This window comes from Tribolium madens, unplaced genomic scaffold (genome assembly GCF_015345945.1).
Source record: "Tribolium madens isolate multiple individuals breed KSU strain unplaced genomic scaffold, Tmad_KSU_1.1 Scaffold_7;HRSCAF=85;Tcas5.2_LG10, whole genome shotgun sequence".
NCBI lineage: Eukaryota > Metazoa > Arthropoda > Insecta > Coleoptera > Tenebrionidae > Tribolium > Tribolium madens.
This window is the reverse complement of record NW_025401050.1, coordinates 5,461,824-5,470,135: the sequence shown is the minus strand read 5'-3', so window position 1 is coordinate 5,470,135 and position 8,312 is coordinate 5,461,824. Positions and strand designations below refer to the sequence as shown.

Sequence of the window (8,312 nt, the reverse complement as noted above, 5' to 3'; positions counted from 1 at the left end):
GACATTAAAAAAATACAAAAGTGGTTAATGTATAAAAATAAAAAAATTGTAAAAAAATATAGAAAAACAAATTAAAAAACAAAATAAATCTAAAAACACAAAACAGTAATCCAAAATATGAAAAATTTAATTAAATTAACAAAATACCTAACAAACGCCAGAAACTAAAACCTAAACAATATCAAAATAAAAGACAAACATAAAAAACTAATAAAATGTAATAAAAAATACTGCAAAAAGATACAACAAAAAATAAATAAATAAAAAGCAGAACAAAGCTCAAAAAACTAAAACACGCAGTAGCAAACTGATAAACAAACTGTAAAAATCATAAATGTGACAGAAGAAAAAACAAAAAACAAACAATAAGGAAAGCAAAAATTAAAACTAAAAAAACTAGTCTAAATCAATCATTGCTTTTTGTCTATTTATTGCAATATTAATGACAATTATTTAAATAATTAATTAAACAATAAAATTCTTGAACAATTTATCGCACTTTGAGTAAACAAAATGACTAACAGCATCTGTGGAATGTTGTTAATTCTTCCACTATCATAAATAAACTCAAAATCAAAACGTTTTTGAGCTAAACCAATTAAGATGCGCCAATCGCTGTAATAATCAACCTGTAGAAAGTGACATAATGACATTGAAAGCGAATCTGATAAAACCCCCGTTAGATAATATCACAGTCAAGACATGAACACGTTTTACGACTTGTAAACGAGTAAAATAAATCCGCAACGACAAACCGGAACACAGAACAGAAAATAAATGTGTCACTAGAAGCGGCGCAACGAAAGTAAAAGTATTCCACATATTTGGTGAAAGACTTGGCGTTTTGCAACTGTTATTGAAATTTTTTAATAACTAGTGGGCGGATTTATGGCCGGAAATCCGCCCGAAAACCTTGACTGACTTAAACCATTCGAAAAAACTGAAAATATTTGCAACAAAAGTGAAAATCATCGACGTTGTTTCTAGATCGAGGAAAGTGCTTCCGGGTAAATCACACCCATTTTTCTCGTTTCAGACACACAATCAACGTAACCGAGTTTTTTCTGCGAAACTCCACGGTGAGAAACTACAAGTGGTGTCTCAACGTCCCTCCGAGATGCTCTTTTTACACCACGAGACTCGTCAACGAGTCCAAAATTGTGGTGAGTATAAGATTTTTTCACTTTCGCTCCCATATTCCCGATCTGTTGAAGGTTGATTCAAACACGAGCTTGTGCAATTTAAGTATTTGATCGTGGCTTATTTTGCATTATCATGACTGAAACAATTATTGCTAAATCGAGTCGTTTGAGGAAGTAGCGCTCTGGAAAACACTTCAAATATCAATTGAATACTTAGAGAATGAGTGAAAGTGATTAAGAGATTGGAAAATGATGGTTTATCGAGAGATCTAGATGTGTAGTTTTGTACAATCGAAAGGAAAAAGAACGAGCGCTTGCGACATTCTTTCCGTGGGCGACTGTACGCACTTATAGCCACTCGTTTTGTCACTTCAACAAAGACAAGTCAATATAAAGACATTTTTTACGTTTTTGTACAATATATTTTGCGACTTTCTTTTTATGAATGACTTTACCCAATTTAATATAAAAAAATATTACAAAAACGTGTGATTTGTGGTCGTAAAAATCAAATCTATTATGAGAAAAATCATATTTAGTCTAGTTTAGAGTAGGCATCTTGTATATTTAAATTTATAAGTTAAATAAATGAGAATGATTAAGAAACAAGAAAATGATTATTTATCTAGTTTTGTACAATCGAGAAAAAAAGAAACGATCGCTTGCAACATTCTTTCCGTGGGCGACTGTACGCACTTATAGCAGCTCGTTTTGTCACTCAAACACTTAAACACTGTGTATACAAAACAGGTCAAGGTAAAGACATTCTTTTTGTGGATGACTTTACCCAATTCAATAAAAAAAATATTACAAAAACTTGTAATTTGTCGTAAAAATCAAATCTCTTATGAGAAAAGTAATATTTGGTCTAGTTTTGAATAAAATAAATTTTTGACTTGAATACTTCGAATGAGTAAAAGTGAAAGAGGTAAAAAAATGATTATTTATCTTATAAAAATCTGGATTTGTAGTTTTGTACAATTGAAAAAAAAACGATTGTTTGCGACATCCTTTCCATGGGCGACTGTACACGCTTATAGCAATTCGTTTCGTCACTTAAACAATAAAATTTACAAAGCAAAAAATTGCGTTATATTGATATATTTTTGAACAGCCTATACAGAGTGCGCCAGAACTCTCGCCCCAGAGAAAAATGCCATATAAGGTAAGATGGAAAAAATAAGACACATTTTTGATCATTTATCATTTTGTTTATTCAATTGTAATTTGTGACCTTCAGATTTGTATCGATATTTTATTAGAACCAATCAACTGATTCACTAAAAAAAACAACAAAAAATACAGGGTGCGCCAGAACTCGCGCTCTTGAGAAAAATGCCATATAAAGTAAGAAACATGGAAAAATGTTAAAAAAAAATTTATCTATAAAAATTTCGAAGTTATGAGGGTTTAAAGTTTGCACTATGACTCTATTTATTTCTGTTGGAAAAATAATTTTCCAAGTTTTTTTGCCATAGGCTATTAAAAGAGGAAACAAGGAAGCTGTATCCTAAATTGTAACTCTGTTCAATGTTATTTGTGGCTTTTATTGGCAAAATTTTTGTCCCTTTACTAAATAATTGTAAAAAAACATATAAAATATCATCAGTATCCTTAAACAGATATAAAAAAATGTCAAATGTCAAAGAATAAATGTCAAAATTTTTTGACAGATAGAATTTTCTAAACATTTTTTTCAAGTTCCTGGGATTTTACCTTACTTGAAAATTTTCTCTGGGGCGCGAGTTCTGGCGCACCCAGTATACGACATTAAAAATGCAGCATTTTTAAAACTAGTTGTGACACCAACTTTTTTTTCTAATTTTTGTCACAGTTAAAAATAAATTGTGTTGCATACTTTCATCTTCTTTCTAGATCTGTTTAATGTATTCTTACTGATACAGTTTTTATTCATGTTTTTCTGTTTTCTTTCAATTTTGTTTTTTTTTGGTTTTGGTTTTTTGGGCTATACCTATTTAATGCCTTTCTTTTTTTGTAATTTTACAGTTTTACCTATTTGCATGTGTGACATTTAAGTTAAATTTAAGTTTTTTTGAAAGATAGAATTTCTTAACCATTTTTTTCATGTTCCTTGTATCTCACCTTACTTGAAAATTTTCTCTGGGGCGCGAGTTCTGGCGCATTCAATATAAAAAAAATATTACAAAAACATGTAATTTGTACAAAAAAAACAAATTTATTCTAAGGAAAGTAATAACTGTTTATTTAGTTTCGAACAGCCTGTATATTAAAAAAAAAATAAAAACTAAATCTATAACCTAGAAAACTATTGTATGTAAAGCAAGCTATAATAGAAATAGTTATCTTGTGTTTTTGTACATTTTTCTCTGTAACGACATTCATTTTGTAAGTGACTATTCCTACTTTAACAATTTAAAAATTAAAAAAAAACTTGGATTCGTTTATTAAAAAATTAAATCTGTTTTAGAAAAAACAACAAAAATTATAAAATAAAAATCTATAACTCCAACAATCATACTGTTTACTGTACCTACTCATTTAATATAGGCAGTATAAAACTTGTGTTCATGTTTATTACACAATAGAAAAAAATTTAAATAAAATGTAACATTTCATTTATCAACTTTAACTATCACAAAAATAAAGTCAATTTTTTGTACAGTCGTCTATAAGAGTATTGTAAGTAGCAACATTCTTTTTATTGATGACTACACCAAAACTAACAACGTAGAAACTGTTCTAATTTGGTTTATTTATTACAAAGTCATATTTTTGGATAAAACTAACAAAATAAAATCGGAAATAATATAAAAGGTGTACTACAAAACAGTATCTCATTGCTTTTTTAGAAACAAAAAATTTGTACACCTAAAATCCCACTTTTAAAGCAGATAAAAATGTTATTCTATTTAATCCAATAGAATCTATTGCAACATTCTTTTCGTAGATGACAGCACTTACTAAAATAATAAAGAAATTCGATTAATAAAAAACTCCTTTATTGAAGAATCAAAATACAAAGAGTATTAAAAAGCGAAACTTATTTTTTTCAGTTTTTTTCACTCTCCAAATATTATTATTCTAAATTCTAAATTGACGTCAGTACATTTTGTATAATTGATAGATTACTAACTATAAAAAACAATCTTAAGCTTTAACCAATTTGACTAAAATAAATCACAATACTTATAAATAATTATAAAATTAATGACAAAACAAATGTTGACAGCTATATTAAATGCAACATCAATACCCAGTATAAATCCTCGTCACAAGTATCAAAATTTCGTAATAAAACATACAATTAAGTATGAAAAAATATTCAACATCAATTTGTCAGTATCAATATTATTTTTTCTACATGATAAATATTTTTAACATTATTGAGAATCCACATTGTGAGTTAACATCAACACCAGAATTATTTAGATAATTCTAAATCCATTATCAATATCAACAGCCACAATAGAAATATTCAATTCAACATCAATTTTGAACAAAATAACAGAAAAACAAAGTACAATACTTATGATCTTATAAATGTTTTTCAAATGTTGATACCTAACATAAAATGATAAAAATCAACATCTAGTAGGTGTAAATAGTCGTCACAAATTTCAAAAACCAATAACACATACGATTATTCAACAATAATATTAAAAATCAATTTGTCAGTGTCAATATCACTTTTTATGTATCACGAATATTTTTATCATTATTTAATATCTATGTTTAGATTCAACCCCAGAGTTCTCATTTTTTTATTTTTACTGAAAAATGATAAAATGCCAATTAATTGGTTGAAAAAAAAATTTTTTGATTCAAATTTCCCTCGTGATAGGATGTAATAAATTACTCCTTAACTAATTGTCACCTCTCATTACTCTCCATTAACCCGCCCTCGTAATTAAATTAATTTAACTACCCTTCAAATTAGATTAGAATCGTTTTTTTTTCCATCACCGGATACAACCGTTTCATTTCTTCTCTCTAGTCTCCAACCGACGAAATTACTAGACCGCAACCTTATTAGAGAACGTATCGTTCATCGTGTTATGCAACTCACATCTACTTAACCAAATTATTTTAAATCATGTCAGTTGGCAGTACTTTATTGGCCAATTTATTCCAACTTAAACGGAGAAAGATATCGACCGAATTATTACTACAAACTTGAACAAAATCAATCACCACTTTATTGTTTTGTGTGATTTAACACTAAGATAAACAAGAAATGTTCTTTATTAAATTCCTCCAAACTGGATTTCCATTTCCCAATCTCGTATTTCATCAGAGAAAATCACATAAATTAACACTCGATTACTTACTCAACAGGAAAAAGAAATAACTGATCTCATTGACAAATGTTGTCCTGGTTACGTCCAAAATGGCGACTTTTGTACGCCATCTTGTCCCAACTGTCAAAATGGACGATGTGACAATGGACGATGTAGGTGTTTTCCCGGGTTTAAGGGCGAAACGTGCACCACAAGTAAGAATTTTCCGATTTGTGAAAAACAAATTTAAGTTTGGTTTCAGGGTGTTTGAGAACAGAGTGGGGGGAGGATTGCAAATTCAACTGTTTGTGCGATCACGGGTTCTGCGAACCGACCAATGGGGTGTGTGTATGCGACTCGGGGTGGAGCGGCAGCAGGTCAATATCAAAATCAATATCAAAGTTGAATATCATTATCAAATTACAAAAAAAGACAATAATCCAGGTTCAATACCAATATTCAACATCAACACTATTTTATTACTCAAAATCTGTGATTATTATTCAACATCAAGCAATGTAACATTTTTTGTAAAAATAAGTTCCAATATCAACATCACTTTTAGTGCAAATATTAAACTTCAACATCAAAATTATGATTATTTATTATTTAATACCATCATTTTAACATCACATCCGAGTCTTATAAATCAACATCAGCGTCAAAATTAATTCTAAAAACGTTGAGGCTATATCAACATCATTTGTTGATAAGTTGATGTTGATTAAGTACTTTAAGTTGTTATGCAACACTGAAGTACTTATAGCTGAATGCGAGTAACTATAATTTAACATCAACATCAAAATAAGTTACGTATAAATTCTCAAAAACGTAATGCTGATATAATATATCAAGATAATTTTTTATTGATGCGTAGGCATAAGTCAACATCAACATCATCAGTTCAGTTATTGATTTAAGCAACATCGGTGTTTGTTGATATGTAAACGTAAATCAACATCAACTTTTTTGTTCTAATCAACTTCACTTTTTGTAGATAATAAAAAATATCAATACTTTTAATTGAAATGTGAGTATTATCATTAACATCAATATCAAAAACTTGATTTACTACATCAACATCGTTTTCTTATTGTTAGTCAACTTAAACATCGCTTTTTGTTGATTTAATCAACGTCTAAGTTCTCCACTGTCGTTGATAAGCAACATCAACATCGTATTTTGTTGATATCTGATGCAAGTGTCAACATCAACATCATTTTTTCTTGATATTTAGGTGTCAAACCCTTTGCCCTCTCGGCTTCTACGGCCCCAACTGCCACGAACAATGCACGTGCAACCCCGACGAGTCATGTGACCCCATAACCGGCCAATGCCATCAACCTTCAACCACATCAACCCCCACAACGATATTCATCAACACAATTCAACTAAAAAATAATGGAAAATTTGAAACTGACCAAAACGGCCTACTTTCAACAACAATATTGACAACAAATATCGTCGATAATATCATGTCGGCGCATGTAGAAGGAGACACAAATCGACGATTTGTATTGACAACTGTCATACCGAAATTGTCAAATGACGACATTTTAAACGAAGAGGAAGTTAGGGATGATTTTGTCAATAGTGCCAGTGCTGCCACTGCTATTTCAATAGGGGTGATTGTAGTGGCAGCAGTGATTGTCGCAGTGAATCATTTTAGAGGAAAAAAAGGGAAAAATAATGGAAAAGTGGAAAAAGGGGTGGTGGCTGTATACACACACAGCATTTTTCACACACCACTACCAGGTAAGTGCTAGTTATGCAACCAATTATACACCATTTTTATAATTTCATAAAAAAAGTGCCAAATTTGTTATATTTTTAACAATGTAATAAAATCAAGACTACAAATTAAATTTTTGAATATATAAATTGTAAAGTATCAACGATTTATCATAAAAAAATCAATTGTGTTTCAAAGTGTCGGTTAATTCCTTTGTATGTAGCTGACAACATTAACTGACTCCGTGGCGCAACGGTAGCGCGTCTGACTCCAGATCAGAAGGTTGCGTGTTCAAATCACGTCGGGGTCAAACTTTTTTTTTCTTTGAATTTCATTTTTTAAATTATTTACAGAGCCACCTACGTTTGAGAACCCAATTTTCACCACCCCCGAGTCTAACCCTGAAGCTCATTTCGAGACCCATGTTGTGTGCAGTATGAACTTTCCCACTCACCCCCCAAAAGGTAAAAATCCCAAATAAGTGGTTAATTAATTAAAACTTTATTATTAGGGGATCCCAGAGAGTATTTATACGACCACCCCCCCTCCACTGGCAGTTACCGGGCAGCTTCAATCCCCGAACCCCCAAATAGTGACCCCCCGAATCCCATTTTTGAGCCTGTTTACGACGAAATTCCCTCAGGAATGCTCCCAACCCCCGTTTCGGAGCCACCCTCGTACAAGTCGACGTCTTTGTATATGAATACGTGTGGAAAAACACGGTTTTAATTGTGTTCCTTTTGTTTTAATTATAATTAATTAATTTAAGTTTTCACGTGCCATTATTTTTTTATGTGAGGTATCTGTAGCCCTGTATCTAAGAAATTATTAAATAAAGTTGAAAAAATAATACAAGTTTTTTTGTTTATTAAATAATTGATAACATTTTTGGTGTTTGCATCAACCTTGAATTTGAAGCAAAATTGATAAAAATTCTTCCGCAAAGTTGGCTTATCTTCAAATTAATTTGTCGGTTCCGTTGATTATTTTTTTAGAGACAATAACAAAAATATGTAATAAAAAAGAAAAAAATTGCTAATCAATAAACAAAAATAAAAAAAACTTAGGACAACCTTAAAAAAAAACAGTAAAACAGTAAGAAAAGTAAAGACACCAAAATCAAAAACTTCATTTCATGTAATAAAAATATTTTTATATTTTTCTGTTGTAAAACTATAA

The 8,312-nt window shown here is 30.2% G+C and overlaps 1 non-coding gene and 1 pseudogene across 1 annotated transcript; both read left to right on the top strand.

Moving 5' to 3' along the window:
- Positions 1 to 7,977, top strand: part of LOC123009782 — a 10,522-nt pseudogene extending 2,545 nt beyond the window's left edge.
- Trnaw-cca lies at positions 7,372 to 7,443 on the top strand. The gene has a single exon. It is a non-coding gene; the product is annotated as a tRNA-Trp (tRNA).
- Positions 7,978 to 8,312: the final 335 nt, after the last annotated feature.